General features: G+C 40.4%; 1 protein-coding gene across 23 annotated transcripts in view; it reads left to right on the top strand.

The window, feature by feature from the left end:
* The window catches only part of ADGRL2 (adhesion G protein-coupled receptor L2), a 379,726-nt gene that overhangs the window by 199,761 nt on the left and 153,590 nt on the right, over positions 1-26,375 (top strand). For 22 of the 23 annotated variants that reach the window (XM_032695911.1, XM_032695910.1, XM_032695914.1 and 19 more), the window contains exon 3: positions 3,350-3,391. The gene's annotated coding sequence lies outside the window, so the exon portion shown is untranslated. Of the gene's footprint in view, positions 1-3,349; positions 3,392-22,014; positions 22,080-26,375 lie in introns of those variants that run through there. The other variant, XM_032695905.1, reaches the window with a different exon arrangement.

Here is a 26,375-nt window from a genome sequence, read left to right as displayed (position 1 = left end):
CAGGCACCATTAGGAACTTATCTCTCTTCACCATTTGCAGTGGTGGTGACATGTTTTCAAACCAGACGATTTTCTATGTCAGAAATATCAAGACTTCCCATAAGCTGAATTTAGTAATCCCCATGTACTTTTAGCTTCCTGACTCCTTTTACTGTCTGCATTTCAATAAGGAGTCCCTAGTATCTGCTCATCACTCCTAATTACTTTTATTTTAGCCTATGTTCCTGGGTTCTGGGCCAAGAAGTTTAAAGAGCTATGATGTACTCCGATGAAGCATTTAATCAGGGCTGAGTAAGCCAACAAAAAGCTTTTCAGGGCAGGGTGGAATACGGGAGGAACCATATTGTCTGCCCAGTTATTGTGTTTCCTGTTCTCAGGCCTGAAAGAGTTCCTGCAGGGACCAGAGGACCTGCCCATTGCTTGATGGGAAGAGTTCCCGAGTAAGTAGAAGACACGTAAAGAGGGAGTGGTGGCAAAAAAAACAACATAAAATCAGTGAAGTGGGGAAGATAAAAAGTACACACACTTTTCATCTCCTAAAGCCTTTGCCATCAGAGGGCAAAACTCCCTAGAAATGTTTGTGGCTATGGGTGAGGGGCAGAGGAAACTTAGCCATTAATTCCTAAGAGGTGTTATCAGATGCATCAGGGTTTGGCTGTAAATTTGACTACATTGCTGTGGTGCACAGAGAAATGAGTGAGGAAATATCTGATTAAAGTGTACATTGCTGCTGAGGCAACTGAATGTTGCCATAGCAATTGAGATGAAATGTGCAAAGAAGTGAGATAATTAAATCTAACCCCTTTAGTAGTTTTGATAGTCAATGCACTGCCAATAGGAAAAGTTATCTACGGTGGTAAAGATAAAACATACTCCTCATGGAAGTACCCCTTGCTGGTATTTTGTTGCTCTCTTCCTAAATGCATTGCTTCAGGTAGCTATTTTGAATGTCCTCTTTAATAATCAAATACAGTTGTGACCTTGGCCAAAAGCCTTGGACTTTTGCTGACTTATTGGATCGTGGGAACCATGTACACAAACTATCCAGAAAGTTTTATTCCCCCTTCCTCTGTGTGCAGTAAAGTGAAGCCCAGGCTGTCACCTCAAAGCTTACAGTTCAATAATATCTAGAACGTGCTGCCCTCTTCAGGAGCCAGTGATTAGAAATGGGCAGTTTTGTTTGATGCTCCAGAAACCAGAGTGAGAATTCCAGAACAGGAATTACAGGGCTGCCTTTTTTTTTTTTTTTTTTTGACATTTGCAATGCCTGTGCCAGAGGCACTGAAAATGATTGTGACCTGAATAGACAAATCTGATTTTTCAAAAAGGAAATCAAAAACTTGTTAGAATTTCTTTACACTTGAGATCTGGGTGGTCACCCCCCCCAATCCTCCCCCCGATTATTTATTTCAGTCAATGAAAGCAAATGCTATAGGAGAAGCCTTGACTCACTTCTTCTAAACTAATAATTCCATATTCTATATACCAGCAAATAACCTGTTATTAAAAATTATTTGTGTCTAATAGAGTTCATACATTAGCTGTCACACTAAACTTATTTAACTTTCAGCAGCTCTGCTCATCTGAAACTACGTAAGGACTTAAACCATGGTTTAGTAGAACATTAAAACATATACTTAACTTTAAGCACAAACATTGCTGCAATGCCTTCAGGAGGATACTCCTGTGAAAGGATTGAACAAATTGTGTATCAGGCTGGTGGCTTGAATACCTGACTGATAGCTGGGGACAGGCCCACAATTTTCGGTTCATATCTTATGACATTGTAACCCACGGTGTAGAATCTTAATAATTAAGCAGGTGAGAACTAGAGGCAAAATCTTGGGTGAATATAATTCCCTTTGAAGTCAATGAGAGCTTTTGTTCATTTATGAAGTAGTGACATTTTATTGGTTTACAAATAGCTTTGGCAAAGAAAAAAAATATCCTGGCTTTGTGGCAGGGGGGACTCAAAAGCTGCGTGGAGGAAAGGTAACTATTACTTTGCTGAAATGAATGGATTTTTTTCGTAACAGTCCCAAACAGGCAGTTGATTAATGATTACCTCACTCCAAGAGTATGTTTGCAAACTCAGAGGGCTGAGGAGTGAGGATCTCTGAGAAGGGCACAGAAGGCAGTGCTTTGTGGGAACTTGGCTCCACTGGCACAGACCTTCAGGGGGTTCCTTTTGAGCTCACGTGAAATGTTGTTTCTTTGGCTGAGAGGGACCCTGCTTTCCTGGAATTTACAAATGAAAAAAGAGAAACGTTCTGTGCTCCATCTGACACGAGGCAGCATGAAGAAGGTGCAGCCCATGAAGGATGGAGCACAAGTGGCTTTGAGCCGGGTCTGTAGATGCTGAGATTCAAAGCTGACACAGGCCAGTGAATCCTCACGTAAAATAGAGCAGCCCTCAGGGACTGTTCTAATTTACACGAGCTTTATCCAGGCTCCCTATTTCTTGTGCTGTGCTGCAACCTAGATTAAGTCTGAATTTCTGCAGCACTGCACACTCTGGAAACTCCCTTTTTGCCCAAGGTAAACTCCTTGAATGGAAATAACTCCTCTACTATATTGGGGAATTCTCCTCTATCTGGACAATCCCTTACCTGTAAATATTCACATTTTATCCAGCGGTATATGTGGTCACGGGAAGAACCTGGAATTGATTTTTCATTTGAGTTTTTAATTTTCCTCTTTAAAGGTAATAGCCCTACTTAGGCATCCACATTTTTTTTTCTAAGTGGCATGTGGCTGCATCTCTCGGTTATAGTAACCTTTTCCAAACATGATTTTTAATTGAATTCCTTATTTCTCTCCCTTGCATGTTTGCTTAAAGATGTAGTTTTCTCAAAGAGTGAAAACATTTAAGAATAACAAGTGGGTTTTAAGTGTTCAAGTGAGTTTTTTTAATACTAATACAAATTTCCTCGTGAGTTAAGAAGAAAGCCTTTGCCGTGTCACTGATAATTGTCTTGTCTGATCACAACTCTTTATGTTCAGGTTTTCTGCCACTCCAGAGCAGAGTGACAGCAAGCCCATGGTTTTATTTTCAAAAATACATTCAAATTGGATGCCAAGATCCTATGTCTGTATTTTGTGAACGCTGTGCAGATAAATTCCAGCTGGCATGCAGTTCCTAAATACAAATATGAACAATAGCTGGTGCTTTTTTCTAATCCAGTACCTGCTAAGTACATGTAATATATATTCAGAACTGCATTAAACTATTGATCTATGATTTGAACATGTATTTTCATTTTTTGTTTTGATGCTGATGCATTGTTTGGCAGTTAGAATCCCTGCAGATAAGAATATAATAACTAATAACACTTTCTTTGCTTTCTAGGGTCTTTATGGCAGAATGATGAATTCCATCTTTTCCAGAATGGTAAGCAGAAAGCTTTTTCTGTTTCTGATAACAAAGAACAGAAGGTAAATTCTTGTAAGAAAGGATTGCCAAATTGCTTGAGAAATAACTGTACTGTACAATTTCATAATTATATGGCTCATACAAGTGAAAATATTTGAATATTCAAATCCTGTAAGCTACCTAGAAAAGTTTTGCAGAACATTATGCTAATTATTCAAAAGAAAATATGTGAGGATTTAACATCCTTGCTAGAAATGGTGCTGACCACAGAATGCTCAGCTATTTATTTTTCTGAACAATTTATTATAACATACGAATTCCCTTAAACAGAAATACATTGTTCTACCAGTGAAGAACATAAATATCTCTCTTCTTTAGGCTGAGAAAGGGTGAGTTCCATAGCGTGTGTTACTATTTGAACTGTATAAAATTGATCTCTATTTATGTTTCACTTGGGCTTTGCTGTATGTGCGAATGTAAAAATATGTAGTTTCCAAACACAGACATCACTTCTGCATGCTATCAGGTTGTTTTGAAAAGGTGGTTTCATCTTTCATTCTCTTTTTTATGGCTGAAAAAGGCAATATTTATTTTGCCCCTCGATCATAACATCTTTACAATCAAGTAAAAAGAAAAATTCATCATACCGTATGTGTAAAGGTCATCCTAAAATAACACTTCTGAGCAAACCGTACTGAATCTGATGAGTACATTGCTAAGGAGAAATGTTTTCCAACAAGTCTTGGGCATTCACTCTACAAAAAATATCCTTTCCCACTACATAAAAATGTAGTCTGAAATCAACATAAAACCATCACGAAGTGGAACTACCGTTAAAGTGGAAAGAAATACTACTTGAAAAATATCCCATCAGAGCACATATTCTGACCAAAAATGTGCTTCTTAGTGTTACACTCGAAAGACCTTCCACCTAATCCCAAAAGGAACTCAAGACTCTTGGAAAAAAAAAAATTAATTCACAAACTTTGAGGCGTAAGAACTTAAAACAGTGATAGATTTAAAATACGTGGGACCGATTTTTTTATTGTCTCTGGATAAAAGCGGTCCCAAAATCACCAGTACCCAAGAAAACCAACAGCAAAACAGAGGGTTTGTGATGAACTTTTAAGGATGATGACTTTATTTCTGATCAACACCGAGGGTTAGTTGTCCTTTGAAACTTTTTTCCTAGGCGAGTCAAACCTAGGAAAGGTGAAGCTGGGTTTGACCTGGAGCTCAGCCCTCTGATAACGCAGCGAGCTCTGCTCTGGCACAGCTGTAATGTGCTTTTACCTGCTGCTAAGAGGGAAAAGAATGGGGTTATTTCAGAGGTATCATGCTTGCAGATCCTTCAGGGGCACATCCATGATTAAAGAGAGGGAAAAGTCATGTTGAACTAAGGGGGGACTGGGGAGGGCAAGTAAAGGGGGGGGAAAAAGAACAGTCTGAACAGGCACGAGAACTACATTTAACCACAGTTAACCTCCCTCGTCCACAAACAGAAAAATGTTCGAGAAGAACTCAAGAGTCATTTTTAATCAGAAAGATTAACTAGGTGACAGATAAGTATGTTTGGGATTAAAGCATCAAAGGGCCTGTCTCCTTTGTGTCTGTTCCCCTGTTAGCAGTAGGTACTTGGCACAAGGACTGTGTGTAGGGTGCAGCCACAGACACACTTGCACTGCATCCACCCCTCTCTGCAATGTTCATTAGGCAATAATATTGTCAGAGGTAAGTGTTTACCACCAGCTCTACTTAAAACCATTTTAGCCTGAGGCTGATCTTGTGAAGAAGGCTTGGGGGAAGGGAAGAAGAGAGACCCAACATTTCATTTTTCATGAAAATGAATGTATTCAGCCAGTGTCCTGATCTGAGCTAATTTATAACTCTGAATTTGCATGTTAAGTGAAATCATAATTATTTTTATTTTGAGGCCAACTGTGTGATTTACACTATAAGAGAAGAAGATAGGGCAAAAGCTTGGACCATAAGGGATACTGAAACAGACAGTAATAGATTATTTTGGGTACAATTAATTTTTATATGTATAACCACGTACACCTCAATTTTCCCTGACTTGCTCAGGAATACAGGGTTACTCCGTTGATTAAGGACTTCCACTATGTAAATATTAATTCAAATATAAATATATTTTTCAAGTTGAGTGTTTTTTGTTTAAGGAATGGGAAACCGAGATTCCTCATATTACTCCCTTTCAACATTGCAAGGCTTTTTCTAATCCTAAAAACAAGATAAATATGACAGAATAAAATAAATTGTTGAGTATAATTAATATCACTTTAAGAAAATACACTTTCCTTCCCATTTTTAACTCTACCTCTGCTTAATGAACAAAGATTAAATGCATATTAGTATGAACAGTCACAACACCTAGATTTTAATCTGAAAGTGGGCTTTTTTCTAGATATGTTAGTAAATTGTCTGTTACCTTGAATTATCCCTAAATATGCACCATTTAGTGGTAGCATTCCATTAAATATATGAATATTTTGTCATGACTGTTTAATTCCACAAGTTTCAATATATGGAAAATCACGTTAGATAAACTGAGAACATGAAAGACCCACTAACACCCACGGAAGAGCCTCAGCTGAAAACGGAAGAAGGCAAAAAAAATACTTCTCACTTTCCTCTCAGTTAAAACCCTGCGCAATTGTTCTTTGAGACTATAGATCTCCGTTGGGATTCTGAACTTACACAGAACTTTTTGGTTCATTTCACAGGAATAATACTCATCTTAATTAGCAAAAACAATTGATGGGCTTTTCTCTTTTTACAAGAAGGAGTTCACTCGGTGTGCTGATTACGATTTTATCCTGATAAATGAAAAGTTCTCGTCTCTCTGAACAGCAGCTGAATATGTTGGCTGTCTTCAGCCTTGTAGCTTCTTTGTTAGACATCACCTTGTTGAGACAGAATGACTTACTTGGTAAGTGGTTGACCCGATTTTTTGTCTGGCACCCTAACATTGCCAGGCATTATGCCAAGACAGATTCTGTAGCTATTTCTGACTACATTCAAGGTTCAGCTATGCAAATCACAACTATTAGCCAAAAAAACAGAGCAGATTTGTTTTTCAAATTTTTCCGTAGCTCACAAGGTCAAGGCATTTGTTTTCACAATTTTAAAATATAGTTTTGTAAGTAATGATCAGTAATGTTTAAAGAGATTGTCACCTCTAACATTTTATCTAGACTGATTTAGACAGAACATAAACATTTTTCCTCATGTGCTACAAAATAATTGTAAGGATCACAGTAAGAAGAGGCATGAGCTGAAGTGAAAAAATGTGTCTCATTTTATCTGTGACCAGCTTATCCACACCATACACAATAACACCAAAACAAGGATGAGATGAGCTGTGACAGAACACCCCTGGAGAGTGCAGCCTTCCTCTGAGCCTGCCCTGCTGCAGCTGGGGAGGGGCAGAGATGGGCAAGGAGCAAAGTCCTGCTCTGTGCAGCCTGGGCACCCCAGCTCTGCTGACACCTCCTCCTGGGGCTGGAGTCACACCTGAACCCTGCAGCAGGCCCTGGGCAGGATGTGCTCACAGCTATTTCTGCCAGATAAATCCATCCCAGCATCTTTCTGGATTAGGGTTACAGGTCCAGGGTGCAATGCCCCTGCAGATCTGTTCTTGCATCTCACACAAACGTGGTGGTTCATCTGCTGGATTCAGCTTGGAGATTTCAGTGTCCTCCCCCTCATTCCCATTTGTCCCATTTGACATCCAAGCCACACCGAGACTGAAAAGTAAAACTTGTGCCGCTTCCAAAGGAGTTTTAGTGCTGCAGAAGTTCTTTGGGACAGGTTTGCCATTCGCCCTCTGTGCTGCCCAGTGTCAGTGCTGGTTTGAATCCTTTGGTACTCAGAGGCACAGGCTGTCCTGGGTGCTGCCATCCTGCAGATTAGCTGCTGTTTTGTTTCAGTTCTTCAAAGCAACAGTGAAAACATGTTTACAAAACTAGCAACGGGATGTGTTGTATAGTAAGGACTTGTGTCTACACAGAAAATTGAAATGTGATTTAAACACACATAAAAATGATTACTCATAAGCAGAATTTGAAAAGAGATTGTGCGCACAAGATGTTATGAGATGGAATTTAAAAAGACATATATCTCTACCACATCCTAATTTCCTGACAAACCTAATGAAAGTGTTAATAAAACTTACACAAGTATCAACAAACTTATCTATCAAAAATACACAATTACAAAATAATAATTCCATTCATCTAACACCTAAAGATTCTTCAACAATATAATACAAACAGGCAATAGATAATAAATAATATAGAACATAGAAAGATAGGTACAATGATGATATAGACTATATATAGTAGTCAGTATAGTAGATTGACACATTTCCTCGTAGAGAAAAGGGAAGCAGATTTAGAAACAAGCAGAGCAGAGTCTGTTTTCTAACACAGGTTTGGGCATGCTTTGGATCAGGTCTAAATTTTGTGACAGAATCTGAGGTGGGAGCACATGTTCCTTCACCAGACAAGCATCCTTCACATAACACCGAGCATGAACAAAGGCTGCTTAATTTATTGATTGTAACATAAAATAATTAACAAGGCTGAACCTTTGGTTCAGAGTATTTCCTTGTCTAAAATAATGGATTAACACAAAACCCCAAACCAGTTATTTGTAGCAGTTTGCCTTAGCAGTCGACAGTTTATAATTGTAAAACAAAAAGCATTTTTTAAGGATTCTATTGACTATGAAAAATCTGAGTGTGAGTAAATAGTGGCTGAGCATTTTCATTTGTGAGATACTTTTTATTCCTCACTTGAGTTTTGGGGGTTGCAGTAAAATAATGTGTTCCAGCAGAAGGGAAAGAATTATGGGAGAAATTATGTGAGTGAGTGGAGAATAAAGCCAATTAAGATAAACTAATTGGTCAAAGTCTGATTTCTCTGTTTCAGTAACCATCCACTCAAAGCAGGACCATTGGCCTTAGGGGGGTTTCTTCCCTTACAAACTACAGGACTGAGAGTGTAGAGCTTCCCTGAATCACCTGGAACAGTATTTATACATATAAAACCAGTACATATAACATACTCCTAACAAGGTGTGAAAGAGGCTTCCAACAAAGTAGGGAAAATATTTTAAAGTGGGACAAAAAAAAAAAAATAAGTTGAATTTGGAATATGTAGATTTTCCATCAGATTCATAGGATTTGTACAAAGAAGTAGAATTTGAGCCTTATTAATACAATACAAAGCCTTGGAATTTATTCATGGTTAAACTTCTGTGCTTTAGCCAATCCTTTTTTAAAGAGTCCCTTCTCCACCGACAGGCACAGAGCACTGTGTCAAGGTAAACACCAGCAACTCTGTCCACAGTCAAATCTAAATAATACTTAAGAAACTAAATCCAAGACATTAGCAATAAAAATACTTAGCATGTATTTCTTTCCTGGGAGCCTGCATGGAAATTGAATTCCACTGAGCTGCACTTACCCAGAACAGAATTCAATTAAAAAAAAAAAATCCGCTCGAGTTCCATGCTGTGAAAAGCCCTTGCAAATTTATTTCAGGGACTTTGGGTGTGGAGCCTGGACACAGTTTTATTTTATTTTTTTTAATGGAATCAGTCTTAATGTCTGAGGTTATTCTTTACTTGCCTCTGCTGAACAGTTTTCACATATAAGCCAACTGAGGACAACTGGTTATTAAAGAAGTCGGCAGGTGTCCTGTGCTCTGAAACATATTAAATAAAGAACTCCACGGGATCATGTTGACTGTGAGCTCCACAAAGAAATTAAATAATGAAGGCAGAGGCTCTTCAACCAAGACCAGTTCTGCATATGTAAAAAAATATCTTGTCACCAGGTGGAAAGTTCCACATATTTTTACTGGAATCTCTGTTCTGGTACTTTCTGAAAACAGGCAGCCTGTAGATTTTAGACACTTAAACTTTGTGACCCAAATCTTGTGCAATGGAGAGTGATGGGCATGGCAGGAACTGCGGAGTCCAAATCTGCCCCTCTCTGCACAGTCTCATTGCTCAACAGAAGAGCCATTGCACAATGGCCTTGTTATCACCCTGAATTTTGTTGAATTGTCTTATCTATGCCAGTATTAATATGAAATACTCTTGTAAAATACAAAGAAAAGAGTAGAAAAGGCTCCATTATATTTTTATTTAAGATTTTTCCAGCGTATGAAGCCTTCCAGCCACAAAAACATTTAAAACACAGTCCCCTTTTGATTTAAATGTGTTTCGGGATAAGGTAACTTCAAATCACAATAAGGTTCAGAACCCATATAAAGACAGTTTTTAACTTCCCACTTACTCTGAGTGGTTGAGTAATTGCACCAGACAAATGTTTTTAGAGTGGGCTTTAATATAAGGAATCACAAAATTTATTAGGTGTTAATTTATTCAAAATTAACAATAATTGTTCAAAGAAAATTGACAATTAAGAACTCTAACTAGGCCTCTTTTTGAAGAAAAATTAAACTTGATTTAATTCTCTTTGGAAAAATAAAAGTTGACTTCAATAGAAGTAGGTCTGGGCAACTCAGAGTCAATTGGAAAATAAATTATCCTAAGTGCATCCAGATTCACTGAGCATCTTTAAGAAACAGAGTGTTCCTAATGAACCAAAGTCTTCTGACAGCTTAATATGACTTTAAAATAACCAATATGAAAAAAATATTACAAAACCTTTGTTGACCAGGTGTTTTCCCTTTTTTATCAATACAATATATTCCTATAATGGCCATCCCATGCTCTGTCATTAAAATGTGAGTTTTCCTTTCAGGTGCTTTGCCTCAGACATATGGAATTCTCATCTGTAGTTTTTACCTCCAGCCTCCCAAGTTAATCACACAGGGCTTCCTGAACCACAGTTTGCTGCAAACACAATTCCACACTCTGGGCCTCAGAGAGTCAGTATGAATTTACCAGAAAAAATCAAAAAAACTCCTTCTCCCAAACCCACCGCTAATTTCAATGCAAGATGACACGTTTCCCAATATTTGTGATTTCTAAGTTCATGTTGTTGATAAGATTTAACAGGCATGAGTGTTTGCAGGACTGGGGATATGGTTGTGGTTCAGCACAGATTTTTGCTCCCCTAGACCTGGGTGTTGGCAGAGAGGGGCCTTTGCTTATGTGAAGAGTGAAAAGTGAGCATGGAATTCTCATGTCCCAATGCCACCCATTCCTGCCAGTCACATAGTCCATATCCATACTCACTTTTTCAAGAAGGAAACAAAAAAATCTCAAATATTAACTCCTGCCTAGACACAATTAAAGCTGTATTAGTTGTCAGCTTGATGCCTCATGTGTGGGTAACTGTGTGCTTAAGAGAAAAACGTCCCAGAAAGTTCAGATGAAAGCACAAAAGGAGTCCAGTTATCCTCACTTCAGCCTCAGTGTGAGACAAAAAATTTTCTCCTGCCGTTTTTTCATTCCAGTTGCCATTTTCAGATCCCCCAGAAAAATCCACAGTGATCCTCATCCTTCCTTGCAATGAGGGAAGCACAGATGGACACCTCTAAGTGCACTGGGAGAGTGAGTGACCAAATACACTGAGTGCATTCAACCACTTTTAAAACATCTCAGCCCTGTGTAGCATTTTGATCCCGTGCTTGAGTAAATGTATGATTAAATTTTTATTAAAAGGTAATGCTCCTGTTTTAATGACAGTTAATTATATATAATTAAAATGAAAGGATTAATAATATTAAACATTTCATCAGAGGTAAAGATAAATATAAATACATACATTGTAGTAGGATTAAATATGAATATATAACATTGAGCCTATATTATCTTCAATGCATTATGTAAAATAGCAAATGAATAATACAATGTATGAAATAATATTATATTCCAGGTACTACATAAAATAAAATTCTGGTTCGTTACTTCTAAGTTGATGAAATCTGTTTGATTTTTAGGGTGCAATATGCAAAGAATAGTTGAGGTAGCTTTAAAAATTATTATAAATAGTCCCTATAATATAAATTATAACAGATGTGTACACTTCATTGCTATGTCACCTTTCCCCGTGAAAAGCGAATTACAGCGTTAAGTGACCTACATTTTTGACCACAGAGAGTCACAGATTAGAACTGGGAAACACCTCATTTCTAACTAACCTTGGATCCACACATCTTTATGGGCCTTACAGTCAGGTTTTCAGACTCTTTGAAACAGGCCTTAAATATTCACACACAGGGTATTCTCACCTGCCTCTTGCTCATATCTGGCATATCTAATTTCACTTTGCCTCTTTCTAAAAAAATTCATTGTTTAGTGTCACAACTCCACCACTTGGTCTCTGCCCTAAGGTACACCATGTTTTAGATGAGAACATTCACTCCAGTTGTGATTTCTGCCATAAAACACAGTGAATCTGTGTCTCCAGATATGAAAGGTTAGGAATCCACTGAAACTTTGTCCTATAAAATTTTGTGCATCAACATAGTATAATAAGCTGAGAAATGTGTTAGCTTTTTAAATAAACCTTTAAATTGTATAGTTTTACCTCACAGAGATGTTTTGGACTCTGCAAACTCCAGGGAACTAGTATTTTTCTAACAAGATCTTGAGGCCCTCAGAAGAATTTTAAGGATTTTTATGAACCTCTGTATGCATTTTTTGGCTAGATTTTGGCCTCGTTTCAGTGTAACTCCAGTACAACTCAATCAGTTTATTTTATAATTAAAAACAAGGAAATAGTAACAAAAATACATAATATATGGTACTCGTGTTTATAATAGAAACATCCATAAAGAAAGAAACATGTTCTAACTCTTCTCATTACCCCAAGGAGAATTGCATCTTTAATCACACAAAGCACAACGGCTTTCTAATTTTGTTTAAAGTGTTTCAGTACTTACAAAAACCAGATCAGGTTATTGTAAATCTAGAGCAAATTAGAATCATTGGCCTCTGCTCAGCTGTATTCAAGAATACTATGTAAATCATAAATTTAATGGCATACAGAGACACACATCTGTTTCTATTTTGTACAAGTTAATAATCTAAGTTTAGAGTATTTAAACATTACTTTCATTAACTGGAAAATTGTGAAAAATAGAGACTGCTGTAAGTCACGTGTTGCAGCATTAAGCTAAGGGAAATATAAAAACTGCAAGTCTACCCAGTAAAGGCTAATTTTGTGAGAGATATGTGCCATTGTCTGTTTAATGACCTTGCAGATCCTCTGTTTACTGGGAAAACTCACACAAACAGAGCTGCAGTGCTCAGGAGAATCTGCACCTGCACACGGGAGATTTCAGGTTATATTTTTAGTAGCAAATGCCTGTCACTACAAGGAATAGATGGTGCCTTAATTCCCTAAACTTATAGAGATAATGACCTGATGACTTTTCCTATGGTTAGCTTTCTATAATCCAAGTAAATAATCTGCAGATCAATATACGTATTGCAACTGATTTTAAAGATATTTTTGTCACTAGAATTGATAAAAATGCTGTGCTGCATAAATCAATTCCCAGTGTATACTTATTTTTATAAAACTTACATTGTGGTCTAGTGTGTACTCTGTCTTATAAATTGCTTCATAACATAGTTGTTATGGAAAAGTTTATTAAGATATTAATACACTATCTTACAGTGTATCACAAATGAGGCATCATGCCCAATTTATGTAAATTGTGATTCGTTGAAGAAACAAAGCAGTATTTTCAATATTTTTGTTGTAAAGACAATAGCTTTTACATACAAAAATTATGTCCAAAATGTAATTTCTTATAGAATTTTTTCTCTCCAAATAATCTACTTCTTAAAAGACACTCAATCTTTGGGAAGTCAGACGTCACTTATGTGCTCGTGCTAAAATTTAGCACGAGCACATTTTGCTTCTGCTAAAATTACCTGTGGTAGCAGATACTTTGCATTGAAGCTTAGGGTGCATAAAGCTGAATGGGATTTATGTAAATAACTGTATGAATATGTATCTCACCTTTCACCAGTGCTAATTTCAATGAGCTGTATTTGAGAGGGAATTATATTAATATATACAACCGATAGGGAATTTGCACATTAATTTCACTGTCAACAAAAATTCTAAAGAAAGCAAATTAAACTGACACAGCCATACAGAGAGGCAACAGGAAGAGAAAAAGGCAAAACTGGGCACCTATATGGTGCCATGCAAATTTGTGGTTTATTCCTCAGTAACATCCAGTGCTTGCATATGCAGGAAATTCTCCCATTCCTGTGTAAATGAATACTGAGCTTTCACTTTGCTTTCTGAGTATGTCATAAAAGTTTGTGCCTTGTCTTAATGATATATTAAATGTAGTACTATGATTTACCAGATATAATGCAAAAAGATCACATTTTGATGCTGATTATTCAACAAACGGCAGCCAGTGCTCGCAGTGAAGTGGAGAACAGCATCTTAATTAATTATTGAATACATTTTAGTATTTATAATTAGCAGTAGTACTAAGCAGTCAATCCATGTTCCTCAAAACAGGAGCACAGTACTAATATCATTCTTTGACTGCAGTGTTTTTAGAAGGGCGTAACCATACCTTCAATCAGATTCAAACACTATTTGTCAAAAACATTGAGGTCTGTCAAAAGTAAATGATCATTTAATTAAAGAAAAAAAAGGTGGAATATCTTTGATCCCTATACTTTAGTGATATTAATTCCCCGTGCTGCAGGTGTTTGTAATATATAACAAATCATTACTGAAACAGAGGCTTTTATAGGCAGTTTTGGTGCAGGAAAATGACTGTTCTTTCCAGCTGCCAGGGTTACACCTGGAACACAAGCACCACAAAATGTGGACTGGAAGATGTAAGCCTGGAAACAAATGTGGGTCCCTCTCCACGCTCTGCTCGTGTCAGCTGAGATGGATTGCAAAGCTGTGCTGCTGGACAGAGCTGACGGGGACTGGGGAGAGACTGGGTTTGCTGCTGTGTCTGGGCTCTCTGATCACTGATCCACGATCCATCCGTGGTATCTGCTCCAGAGGGAGCCAATCACGGAACCTCCACCATTCCAATGGCAATCAGGACCCAGGAGAAAAACCACGTCCTTATAAAAAATATAAGGCACCAAGTCCTTGTGTTAAAGCACATGGCAAAATCAAAGCAAGGATAACCAATGAGCTGAGGTTCTGAACACTTCCAGGCTGGCAAGAGAAACTGGGAGGCAGAACCAGAGGAACTGTAGGGAAAGGACGACTCGTACATCGTCTTGATTAAAGCTACCAATTGAACATTCTGATCTAAAAAAGAAACACTCGTTCTGACAGAATAACACCTAAGCGGCACACTGGGAAAACAGCAGAGGTGAACTGAAATATGCAAGTTTGGAAGTAAATATGGCTCTCAGGCCCCATCTTTTGATAAGGGAAATCTGAAAGTTGCAATCACGAGGTGAGGAAGTCCCAGCAGGAGGTTCTTTTCTGTTCCTGATTGATTGTGAGCACCCTGTTCTTTCCCTTTCATAACCTATTACCATATCTCTCAACTTGATTATTATGACTATGGACCAGATTTTCACGTAGGCAGTGTATAGAATTTCTGCAACTTGACTCCTAAAGAGAAACATGGAAAGAATTTAAGCCGTTAAGTTTAAAAACTCCTCTGCTTCGACGCTGCCTACCTGGAGAAGATGCCTCTACTCCATAGGCACTTCCATGTCTTTATATCAAATTTTCCTCCAGCTGTAATGCTCATCATGCCAAATATTACTTCAGTCAAGATAAACCAGGCTAAGGAGCTCTGCACCTAAGTTATTGCTAAGGCTCTGTAAAACAAAGCTGAGCAGTTAGAGGTGACAGTCACAGTCCAGGAGTACCTGACACTCACCAAAACAGTGAGGCTGCCACTGAACCCAGGGGCAACCATCCCTCTCCTTCAGAGGTGTGGCTTTATCCTACAACCAGCAGTTAGAGACCTGTCCAAAGTGTACGAAACAGGCTCAGTTCTCTCCTCTGCCTGAAGTGTTTCAAATGCATATTTCTCCCCAGCCAAACAGTTCTCTAACCCACAGACTGACTGGACGTGGAAATATTCTCCACTTCTGTTAAAGTCATGCACCAGGCAGAAAATGATTCAGGATTCGCTGGGCTAGAAAGTGAGAGCACCAGAGAGAACGTGGCTCTGTAGCTTCATGATTTGGACAATCAGCTGGACTGGGGAGGCCTGAGTTCTGGTCAGTGGTCCAAGGTTTGGATGTATTTTATCCTATAACTTCTCCAGAAAGTAAATGTAACCCTACCCCCAGTGTAGGCATGTAAATCCTTACGGTTTTGTAGACCTGTGCAGATCTCCTCAAATCTTGGCCTATGCCTTCAAAAATACGGATTTTAATATTGCTTAGGATGATTACATGAGGTGCTTGGGAAGAAGAGAAAGGGCTTTGTGGATTCACACTTGCAAATACAATGGTTTGCCTTTGAATTCTTCATTCGTCATCTATTTTGTATCACCTTTCATTTTGGGAACAGAGGAATGGCCAGAAACCGAGGTAAAATGATACTTAAAAGCACCCTGTAATAAATGTAACTTCTAGATTGGAATCTAGATGCAACTGGAATTTCATAAAACAATCATAAGTGTTATAGGGGCTTAGCACAGGCATCCATTCCTTCTCTCATTCCGTTTCAAACACTCCCATTCTGTTATAACAAGCAGGAGGGTTGGAAGAGGTAAGGAGAGGTGGTGAGAATAAACAGTGACCCCCACACGTGCCAGTCTGAGATATGGGTACTTCTCTGGCTGCAAATTACAGAGACTGAGCAAAGTCATGGCAAACTGTATAATATAGTCGTGTAAGGGGAAGGAGGAGAAGGAGCTCCCTACCTGCCAGGCAAAATTGCATTTATTTTAAATAGAAAAATCTATTTAATTTCTTAGTGTTCTCTTGGGCTTCTCCCCTTAAACAAACAAACAAACAAAAAACCCCAAACATTTTTTTGCTGCCCAAATGCAGAAGTCATGCCTGTGCAGATACAGCAGTTGGAGAAAAGGGAACCCAGAAATGTGGAAAACTGTTTGGGGAATTGGGATCTGTCGACATATCTCTTTCCCCAAAAGCTCAGCACTGCAGTTCCTTTGCTGGGATGATCGTTTAAGCTCCTGTTTTCATAGGAAAGCAGGGAATTGTGCTGGTCTCTTTTTAACCCTGTTCTGCTCCGTGACTCCCAACAGCTCAGGCCTGGAAACTCTCTGGCCTTTGTAAACTCCTGCAGGGTTTAACTGGAAACTTTTCTCCACCAGCAGACATCCCAAATACCTGAAATCCAAAGTAAGGAATGTACTCCTTCAGTAACATGGAGCTCCACCACTCCCCCAAATTTACTTCAGAGAGTGGAGAGGCAACTGCAAAGTCTTAGCACGAGCATAAAAAACTGTATCTCAATTCATTGGTAAAAATCGTATTGATCTCTTATAATTTATTAATGTGATACAAAAATTCCATTTCAGGATACCTAGTTAATATGGCACAGACATGCTTTTGTTTCATAGCTGCATTTTCTCTGATCAACGTTTTTCCTAATATTACTTAATTAAACAAAATTAAATTAATTTCTAAGAAACAAGAAACAACAGCTTTGTTGGATAAAATGATCTTCATTTTCTTGGAGCTATTTAAATTAAAAACATGCGTTTCTACAGTTGGAAAAAAACCATTCATGGTTAAAATGTTTGAAGCCCATCAATCTCTTTAACCACACAGCTAATGTGTTCCTTCTGTTTTCTTTGAATGAAATCACCATGAGTGGTTAGATGTTGATTTAACATAAAGCAAGTGGAAATGGGTGTTTCCTTAGTCATGTATAGAATTTATTTTTAAAAACAATTAGCAAGTGTTATGAGTAAGTCAATGATTTTGTCATTTCTTGAATAATGATATAGATTATGAGTCATTAAAATTGATTACTGAAGTAAACTATGCAAAATGCAAATTCATATTACATTTATTTGTTAGGAACAGCTGCAGAATTCTCTTTCTTTATGGATGGGTTTCATTTTTTTCCCCAAGTGACACTAAAATCAATTACTTAGTTTAAAAGACCGGTAATTGTCAAGATATATTTCCAAACTTTTAAGGCAATACATTGGATATTTCCTATTATGGGCTGCATCATTCACAGTTTATTTATATAAATTTGCCTGCAAAAATTAATTGGGGGTTTTCCTAAATAAAACAAGCAAAATTTTTCCCTTTTCTGTTTTATGTTGAAATGGCAAAATCATGTAATGGTTTCTTACATTTCCATGTACCATGGAAAAAACCTCAAGTCTTTACATTATACCAATTAAACTCTGTCCTTACATTAGTACATCAATTTTAGCTGACGTTACCTCACTACATATATTTACTACCTCCTCCATCAGTCTTTGCTAACATTACATCTAATTATAAGTTCATTGATACGTTATTCACAGGAGTACAGACAGATAAGAGGAAATGTCAGTTGCTAGTATTTAAAGTTCAGTCATAAAACTCCAGTAATAAAAAAATAGGCTGCATAAAATCTGTGTAAATCATTTCTCACAGGGCAGCCAGCACTTAGGGCAATACAAAATATTATTTATCAAGATATTGAAGCATTTTAAATTAACCTTTTTAAGAACAGGCAGATATAAGATGCAGTTCTTTCACCAAAAAAAAAATAAAGTTAGTGGAGTCTACAAGATCATATTACAGACATAATTTGGCTAATTTATGCCACAAGTTAAATCATCTTTCTCGGATGTGTCTCCAAGTACATAGCTGACAGTTAAAGTTAAATCTTTTCCAGTAGTTACTGTCCTGCACATAGTCCCTAGAAATGCTAATTGATACACAATTGTTGTGATTATTTTAAAAATTACTAAGAATTTGCTTTTAGTTTTTAGAAGACATGAGCCAGCAGATTCAGCAGAGCAACTGGAGAGCACACACACAGAATATACAGCTTAACATGATACATTACAAATATACCATTAGTAAAAAGGGGGGGTAAAATATCATCCAATTACTTTGATAAGGCTATAAAATTTCTTGTAGTGTTTTCAAGCTAGGTATTTTGCACTGTTGCAGCAAAGCAAGATTTTAAGGAAAATCTACTTGTCTATATTTATTTGTGGAGTCTGTACGGAATAAGATTCATATTTTATGGGGATATGGCAAAAAGCAAATAGTAGGCAGTCATAATGATGGAAAGAAACTTGATTTGTTATAATTCATTCTTACATATTAATATTCAAATCTGGCAATAATTGTGGCTGAGGAAAAACTAAAGGATCAGATTCAAGTATGCCATGGGTACATGTGCGTACAATTTTTCTGTTTTAAAGAAACAGATGCTGATTCATGTGAAGTAAAATTAATCATTTGAATAATAGTATTTTACTTGCCAAACCAATATACACCTCTGCCAGGTATTCTTATATCTTAATGCAGTTTTAATGAGGATTAATGGAAACACGTGTTTTTGAAACAAATGCTAAAAGGTCCCTGCATTTTTACCAATTGTTTAAAACTCAGTTTTACAGCTTAGAGTTGTAAAACTTAGAGTTGTAAAACTCCATCTCTGCATGCAGACAGAAATATGATTCCAGAAGTTTTTGATGAAAAGAGGGAAAATGAACTTCAGTCCCCCAGTTGAATCCACATAGGCGAATTCATTTTGACTTCTACAAATATTAACACAAGGCCTAGTTCTGCAGCTCTTTGCAATTTTTTTCCTGGGTAAAAAAAAAAAAAGAAACTTTAGAGAACCCAACAGACTTTTTTTGCTGCAAACAGAAGAATTCCTCTCTCGCGCGTCCTCTCAAAGGAAAACAGTCAACTCCAGCTAATTCTTGTATTATCGACAGTTTTCTGGCTAAATCCTGTTCTCATCAACTGAGCACGAGTCTGTCAGCTCAGGGCTATCACCGCTTGTCTGCAACTACACTTATTAAAAAAAAAAAGAAAAAAAAAAGGAAAGGTAGGATTTGCTAATGATACATTTTAAAAGTCTGGTAAAATCATTGCAAATCAATATTTATGTCTGTATATTTCTGTGGCCCTCTTTTCGAGCGTGTTTCCATAACAGATGCAACCAACCCTTTCAATGAAAACCGGTTTCTAATGAAATACATTAAAAAGCCTGTATAATTTAATTCCATTAGAAATGCATAAGAGGTTAGCTAGGGTTTATAAAGGTATTAATAAGGATATTCAGCAAGAAAGGGCTGTTGGCTATACTAGGAATACACAAAGGACTTCATAGAGAACCTGCTCTTTTGCTCTGTTTTGCTCTCCCAGGAAACCATACTCTTAACTATACATATGGGCACGAACTATTACATAGACAGATGATCTCCTGTCCTCCCATGCTGAGTTGGGTTTTGAGGGAGTTCACAGATTTAATACAGCTGAAATCAGCCTCAGGAAGGTGCACTGAACTCCTCCCTTGGTCCTAAAAGCCTGGGATTGTTCTTCCGCTCCCCAGTCCCCTTGACAGATACCCTGAACTGAGGAAGGTCTACGTGGTTATGGGATGCCTGTATTTCAGTGACTAATAGGTGTTCGTCCCCAGGATTATTGCTAGCAGTGTTGAAAGTTTAATGTGGTTTTGGAGAACCCTGGACCAGCTCTGTGGTTTTCTCTACTTCATATCGCAAGGTCTTCAAGATCCAGTTTCCTTCTCACGTGTCACGTTTCTCTTACATGTTACAATTTCTAAAGAAGAGCACTAATTGCACAGGTATGCAGAGCCGTCAAAATGATTAAATCAAGAAATAAATCATTACCATTAACAAAGGTAACGATCCTGTGCCACACTGGCGTGGTGTGGGTGTTTTAAGCTGAATTGTCAATGCGCTTTGGACCTAAAACAGTTGATCAAGCCCCAAGTGCTCATGCCTTCCATGCCTAGTACATGAGATTCCGTGGGTAGATGAGCTGAGAGGATTTCATTTCAGTGCTGCAGCTGGCAGAGGGAGGGGATGGCTAAACACCCCAAACGAGGGGGAGGGGGCAGTAATCAGGGCAGGTCTGCGCCGCTCTGACCGCGCTGTCCCCCCGTCGCTCCCCGCAGCCCGGCGCTGGCTCCGCGCACAGCGGCCCTTGCTGATGGCCAGCTGCTTCTCCCTGACCTTGAGAGCCGGGAACTGCCCGTGTTGCACATCCTGAAAGGTCAGAGCGGATCCTCAGTGCTTTGCATCAGCAGAGAGGAAAAAACCCAAGCCCTACCGGCAATGCCGGACCTGGTTTCCAAGAGCAGATTTTTTGGGAGAACGCAACAGCGCTGCTAGACTGCGTTTTGTATCCGAGCACAGCAGTGAGTCAACCGGGTATCCTTTAAATCGCTTCCAAGCGCTGTTTCCCCTGCCCTGACATGCCTTCCCTAGCGCACGGCTGTGCCTCGGCGGGCAGCGGAGCACAAGGGCCGGCAGAGCCGAGCCAGCGCCGCCGGACCGCGCTGCTCCCGCCCCGCCGGTGAAGGATTTCGGGGTGATGCCGGGGAGGGGGCAGAGCAGCGGGGCACGGGCGGTGCGGGAGCGGCCGGGCGGCTCCGCTCGGCCCCGGCACCGCCGCGCTGCGCGGGCAGGGCGAGCGGGAAGGCGAAGGCGCGGCGGGGACGCCTCCGGCCGGCCGGGCTGGCGCCTGCAGCCGCCGGGGAGGCAGGGGAGGCAGGGCAGGCAGAGGAGGTAGGGGAGGCAGGGGAGGGGGCGGCCGCAGGCCCCGCGCCGTGCGCGCCCCTGGGCTGGGGAGCGGCCAGCGCGGCCTCCGCTGCTGAGCCGCCAGCACCCCTTCCTCGCCCTTCCTCCAGATACGGGAGGGGGGGGCTGAAAAAGGCAGGAAGGGAGAGATTTTTGTCCTTCGCCGGTGCCGCTCTACGTGATAATATGTTTATATGATTAGCCGAGCCCAGGGGTGGGAGCGCAGGGAGAGGGGGTGGAGATTGGAGGGGGAGGAGGCTGGAGGTGACTCCAGTTCAGAGCCGGCGGAAAGTCCGTGTCAGGACTTGGCGCTCCCCAGCCGCAGACGGCGCGGTGCACAGCGCGGAGAGGCTGCCATACATTCACTGGGATTTTTTTTTTTTTTTTGGTGTGTATGTATTGCGTTTTTCCCATTGCCGCGCGCGTTACTCGCTCAGCGCCCGGCGCCCGGTCTCCAGTCGCCGGCGGGGCAGCAGCACCGAGAGGAAGAGGAGAAAATCCGAGGAGGGGCCGGCGCCGCACTCCGCCAGAGGCCAGAATGTCATCCCGGGAGATGTGAATCCAGTCGGTGCGAGCGACAGAGACACGGAGACGGGGGGTCCACCGTAACGTTCGAGTTGTTCCCCGCTACCCCAGCTGCGGGCATCGCCTCCTGATCGCTGCTCAGAAGGGACTCCCGAGGCTGGGCACACGCGCGGCGCTGCGCCCGTCCTCCCCTCCATTTCGGCTTTTTTTTTTTTTTTTAATTGAATTTATTCCTCGCGTGCGTGCGTGCGGGAGCCTGGCTGCATCGCGCGTGGGGAGCCGCAGGAAGATGTTGACTTAGCCCCGGCAGAGGCTCCCGGCCGGCCGCGCCGAGCAGAAGCCGCCCGTGCCGAGCGCTGCCCCAGCCCGCCGAGCCGCAGCGCCGGCTGCCGCCCGCCCCAGCCCGGGCACCGACCGCACCGCGCTCCCGCCGCTCTGCGGGGCCGCCCGGCCCGCGGGTCCCGCCGGGGACACCCGCCCGGCCCGCCTTCGGCTCGCACGCACAGGTAAGCGGAGCCGCGCGTCGCAGCCGAGCCGCGGGTCCTGCCGCCCCTGCCTTCCCCGCCCGGGCAGCGCCGGCCGCGGGAGCGCCTCGCCCGCGGGGCCGCCGGCGGCGGGGAGCGAGGGACGGAGCGAACGAGGGAAGGAGGGAGCGAGGGAAGGAGCGAACGAGGGAAGGAGGGAGCGAGGGAAGGAGCCCCGCGGAGGGCGCAGGGCCCGGCGCTCGGCCCCGCTCCGCCCGCGGCCCCGCTCCGCCGGCCGCCCCCCCGCGCCCTGCGGAGGGACCTGCGGCAGCCGCGCCGAGCAGGCCCGCGGCCCCGCCGAGCAGCATCCCGGGCGGTAAATAATTACCTGTTGCGGGTTTATTTGTGTAACTCTGCCGAACGCCCGTCCCCCCCGTCCCCCCCCAGCCCGTGCGAGGTGGGGGGTGGCTGTGGGAAGAGGAATAAATTACCCTTTGTCGGCGGTGGGGTGAGAGCAACTTTTTCTTTTTTTTTTTTTTTTATTTTCTATTTATTTTCACATGTAGAAATCTGGGGCCATCTGGAGACAGAAAACAGTGTGTCATGAGGCACCGTGGCTGTGTCTGGCTCTAAAAATAACATCTTGTTGTTAGTCTGCGCCGGCCCTGCTGGGATTTGAGCGCGGTTTGTCAGAAAGTAAAGAGCTCTGCTGGTGCTCAGGTGTGTTTTCTTTGCCCAGAAATGCCCCTGTGCGCGACGGAAGGCGTCCTGCGGAACAAATGTTCTGCTGTTTGGCTTCCTCAGACGCCCTGGCTCCCTCCTTTTGTTGCTTGCCACGAAAAGAGGTGCCATTTCGCATCATTCTGCAGAAATTGTTTGAATTAATGCAAGTGTGAATTCTTACCGTTTGAAGGAGGGTATTAGCATATCAAAGGTTTCTTAGCTCCGGCTCAATTGAGAAAACTTTAGCTTGTCTTCCATTTGCTTCCAAGAAGAGGCCCAAAGGGCAGTGGGAATTGTAAAGGGGTAAAATGGGGAGGTGGATTTGGGTTATGTTTCTGAACTTTTGCTGTTTTGCAATTATGCGAGTTAAAAACAAGGTCCCTCCGCTGCAGAGCTCTCGCGAACGCTCGGACAATTACACTCCATTGATTAATGGTTTGTTCCGAGGGAAAAAAGTGACCTTTTATGACAGGCACTGTGGCGCGGTCTCTGATGTCTCTGGGAGGGGATTTAGAAAGCCCTTTCTGCCGCTCCTGCTCTGGGTATGGCCTACACGTTACTGCGTGCAGGGCTGAATGGGGAGCACCTTCTAATTACTTCAGAAAACAAATGAAATCTTGCAATAAAAGACCTCTCGATTCCAGGCCTTTGAAACAAATATGCTTCCCACCTTAATGGGTGGGTAGGCTGAAATAATAGATATTTTTATGGAGAGTTTTAAAAGAAGTTTTGATCACCACCGGCCATATGCTTCCATTTCCTTTTCATTCCAGAAAAAGTGAAAATGAGTAATTCTCGTAATCTCATTTAATCAGTGATACCGTGTTTACTAAGATAACCTAATTTGCGGTTAGTATTACCCTATAATAAATAATCTGGAACCAGCTATGGCAGGAGTGCTGTTCCGGTGGCTGTGTAGAACAGTTATCGCATTGCAAGTTGTTTTACGTGACTACATATTTGCAGTTTTTTATTCTTTTGTTGCTATATCTTTGAGTCTGGGGGGGGGATGTGGCCCGGCCTACCATTTTATTGTCTTTGCAAATCAATATTCATAATCCAACAACCCGAAAGCCAAGCAAAATCCAGTTATCCATCAGTAAGTTGGGACCTTTTCCAGGGGCCAGATGTTTCTTTGGAACTATATTCTGGTTTATATCTCTGGCAAGAAAGAACTTCCTATGCTTTCCTTGCCTCTTGCTTCTTTCCAAATGTTTTACTTGAATGATACACATAGTAAACCCATACAATTTTGTTTTTAAAACAATTGTGTTTTTAAACATACAGTTGTGTTTTTGAAAAGTTTAAGTGTTTGATGTGTAGCATTTGGGCTGTTGTTTGGCGTTTGTTTGTTTTATAATTTATTTTTCTTCTGGCTCACCATTTGAGGGTGGTTTCTTTTTAAGCCACGAAAGTGATGTGCCTTTAGAGTAGGGTATCTTCACTCGTGCATCAGTGTCCTTTCATTTCATGAAGGAACTGAGTCTATATGGTATGTCTTGGTGAAAAACACTGCGCTTAATAAAATGATTTATATAGATTTCTGTCATTCCTAGATGGAGACGACCACTTGGGCGTTTTGTAAATAGATGTATTTAGTGGTCCTAAAATGCCGTAATTACTTTCAGGTGATTTCCAGCCGTTTATTTACCTAATGTCTTCAGCTGTCTGATGTAGTACCTTTTGGTGCTGTAAAAGGAACATATTGATGTAAGTGCCATTATCACACTTAAGTTGCTGTTAACTAGTCTGCTTTGAATGCAGAGTACTATAAAGAAAGCGCATTATCCTTTCAGCTATTAGGGATAATCTAAAAATTGTCTTGAAAATGTTGCACTTCGGTTTGTATGACGCCAACCCCAAATTCGACAAATCTCCGAAGATTTAAAAAAAAAAAAAAAGTAGCGGAAAGACGATTTTCAACATTCAGATGACAAAATTGGACCACTTAGAGAAAAATTAATGTGCTGCAGCAGCACTTCAGCTGCCATTTTCAATCACTGTGGGTTACTCTGTGTTGGCAACAGTAAAAAAGCGTAGAGGTTCAGATAGCTCAGGGAGCTGGTAGTTGGGGGATCAGGATGTTGAATCATGTGGGGTAGAACAAACCAATTACTTCAGGTTTTGACTTGAGAATTTCCAGTAAACATTTTTTTTTTTTTCTGGCTTTTGGCTCCCCTGCTCATTAATAGACCAACATCAAAGCAGGCAACTAAACTTCCAAATGTTATAAAAACTAATGTAAAGATACAGATCTCACATGTAGTCTTGCAAGTCTTAATTTAAAACAAGCAGTTGGAGTTTTTATTGCTGCAATTTTCACAATCAGCAGAAACATTAACACCAGGCTTCTGGGTGTTTCCCTTCTTAAAATGAGCAAGAGGAGAGCTTTAAAAAAACCAAAGTTTGCTTAGTTAGTTCTTATTTGATCACTTCAGAAGCTTTCTCAATGTTTTATTTATCTCTTATTGCTTTTAATGCATAAAGTCAGGGAAGGGGGTTACTCAGGAATTCTAGTCTCTAGTAAGGAAGTACCTTATTAAAATTTAAATAAGCAAGTCTTAGGCGTTTGTAGTCTTTATGGTTAATAGTATGTAATAACACGATTGGTTTTCTAAAATGTGATATGTAGGCACGACACTTTGATTAAGAGGGGTTTTTTAAATGAGAATAGTTATAATGAAGAAAAAATGCTACAGTTTTGAATGACAGCTTTTTAGAAAGGTCCACAATTTTCACTTAAGGATTTTGGAGAGACAAGTCCCTAGTTGGGCAAAGTATTTATGAAAGTTATGTTTGAAATACATTTCTAGGTAGTGTGTCATAAATTCATATAAATCATACAGTAGAAAGAATTGTTTGGTGTTTAGAGAGCACAGAAACACAATCATAAGTTTTTACTGAAATTTGGACTAAACGTTTTTGTACTTCCAAGCCCTTGCTCATCCTGTGCCCACCTAAGATGTTGACATACATGTAAGAAAATAATGGTGACTTATAGTATGGCCCTTGCAGAGGATTGCACCGTGCATAGTAATAGTAATACTACTACTGATGAATAACCTACCACTAACTGGTTGGAGATATTTTATATTAAAAAATGCTCTGTCTCCTCTGCATGTGCACTGAGCAATATCTGTGGATGACTGATTATACAGGAACTGGAGGTAGCAATTAGTGATTTTTTTACCTGGTCAACTGCAAGTGAAGAAGTTAAACTGTGTCTGGTGTATAATGGAACTCACATTCATGCCTAGGTAGACGAGCAGTCAGTTATAAAGCAATATCCTTCAGAGCACAGGCCAGGAAAATTTACAGTCAGTCATGTTACTTGGAGGTGTCGTATTAAACACACCCTTTTTGAAGCATTTTTTTAGGATTGATGCTTGTGATGTACAAAAGATATTTGAAATTGCAAGAATTTCACCTTTTTTAAGTATTTATGTGCAGCTTTTAAACTTAAAGACTGTCTGTTATTTTTTTTAAAACCCTCAATTTGAAACAAGTAAAAGATTTAAACCATCACGGGTGTGACTGCATGTCAAGAGAACTGGAAGAACAACAAGCTGTTTTAAGGCCATTCTCAATACTCTTAACAATCGTGTTTAATATTTA

The sequence above is a fragment of the Chiroxiphia lanceolata genome, chromosome 9, assembly GCF_009829145.1.
Source record: "Chiroxiphia lanceolata isolate bChiLan1 chromosome 9, bChiLan1.pri, whole genome shotgun sequence".
NCBI lineage: Eukaryota > Metazoa > Chordata > Aves > Passeriformes > Pipridae > Chiroxiphia > Chiroxiphia lanceolata.
Note: the sequence above shows the minus strand (reverse complement) of the source record. Positions and strands in the feature narration are given on the sequence as shown.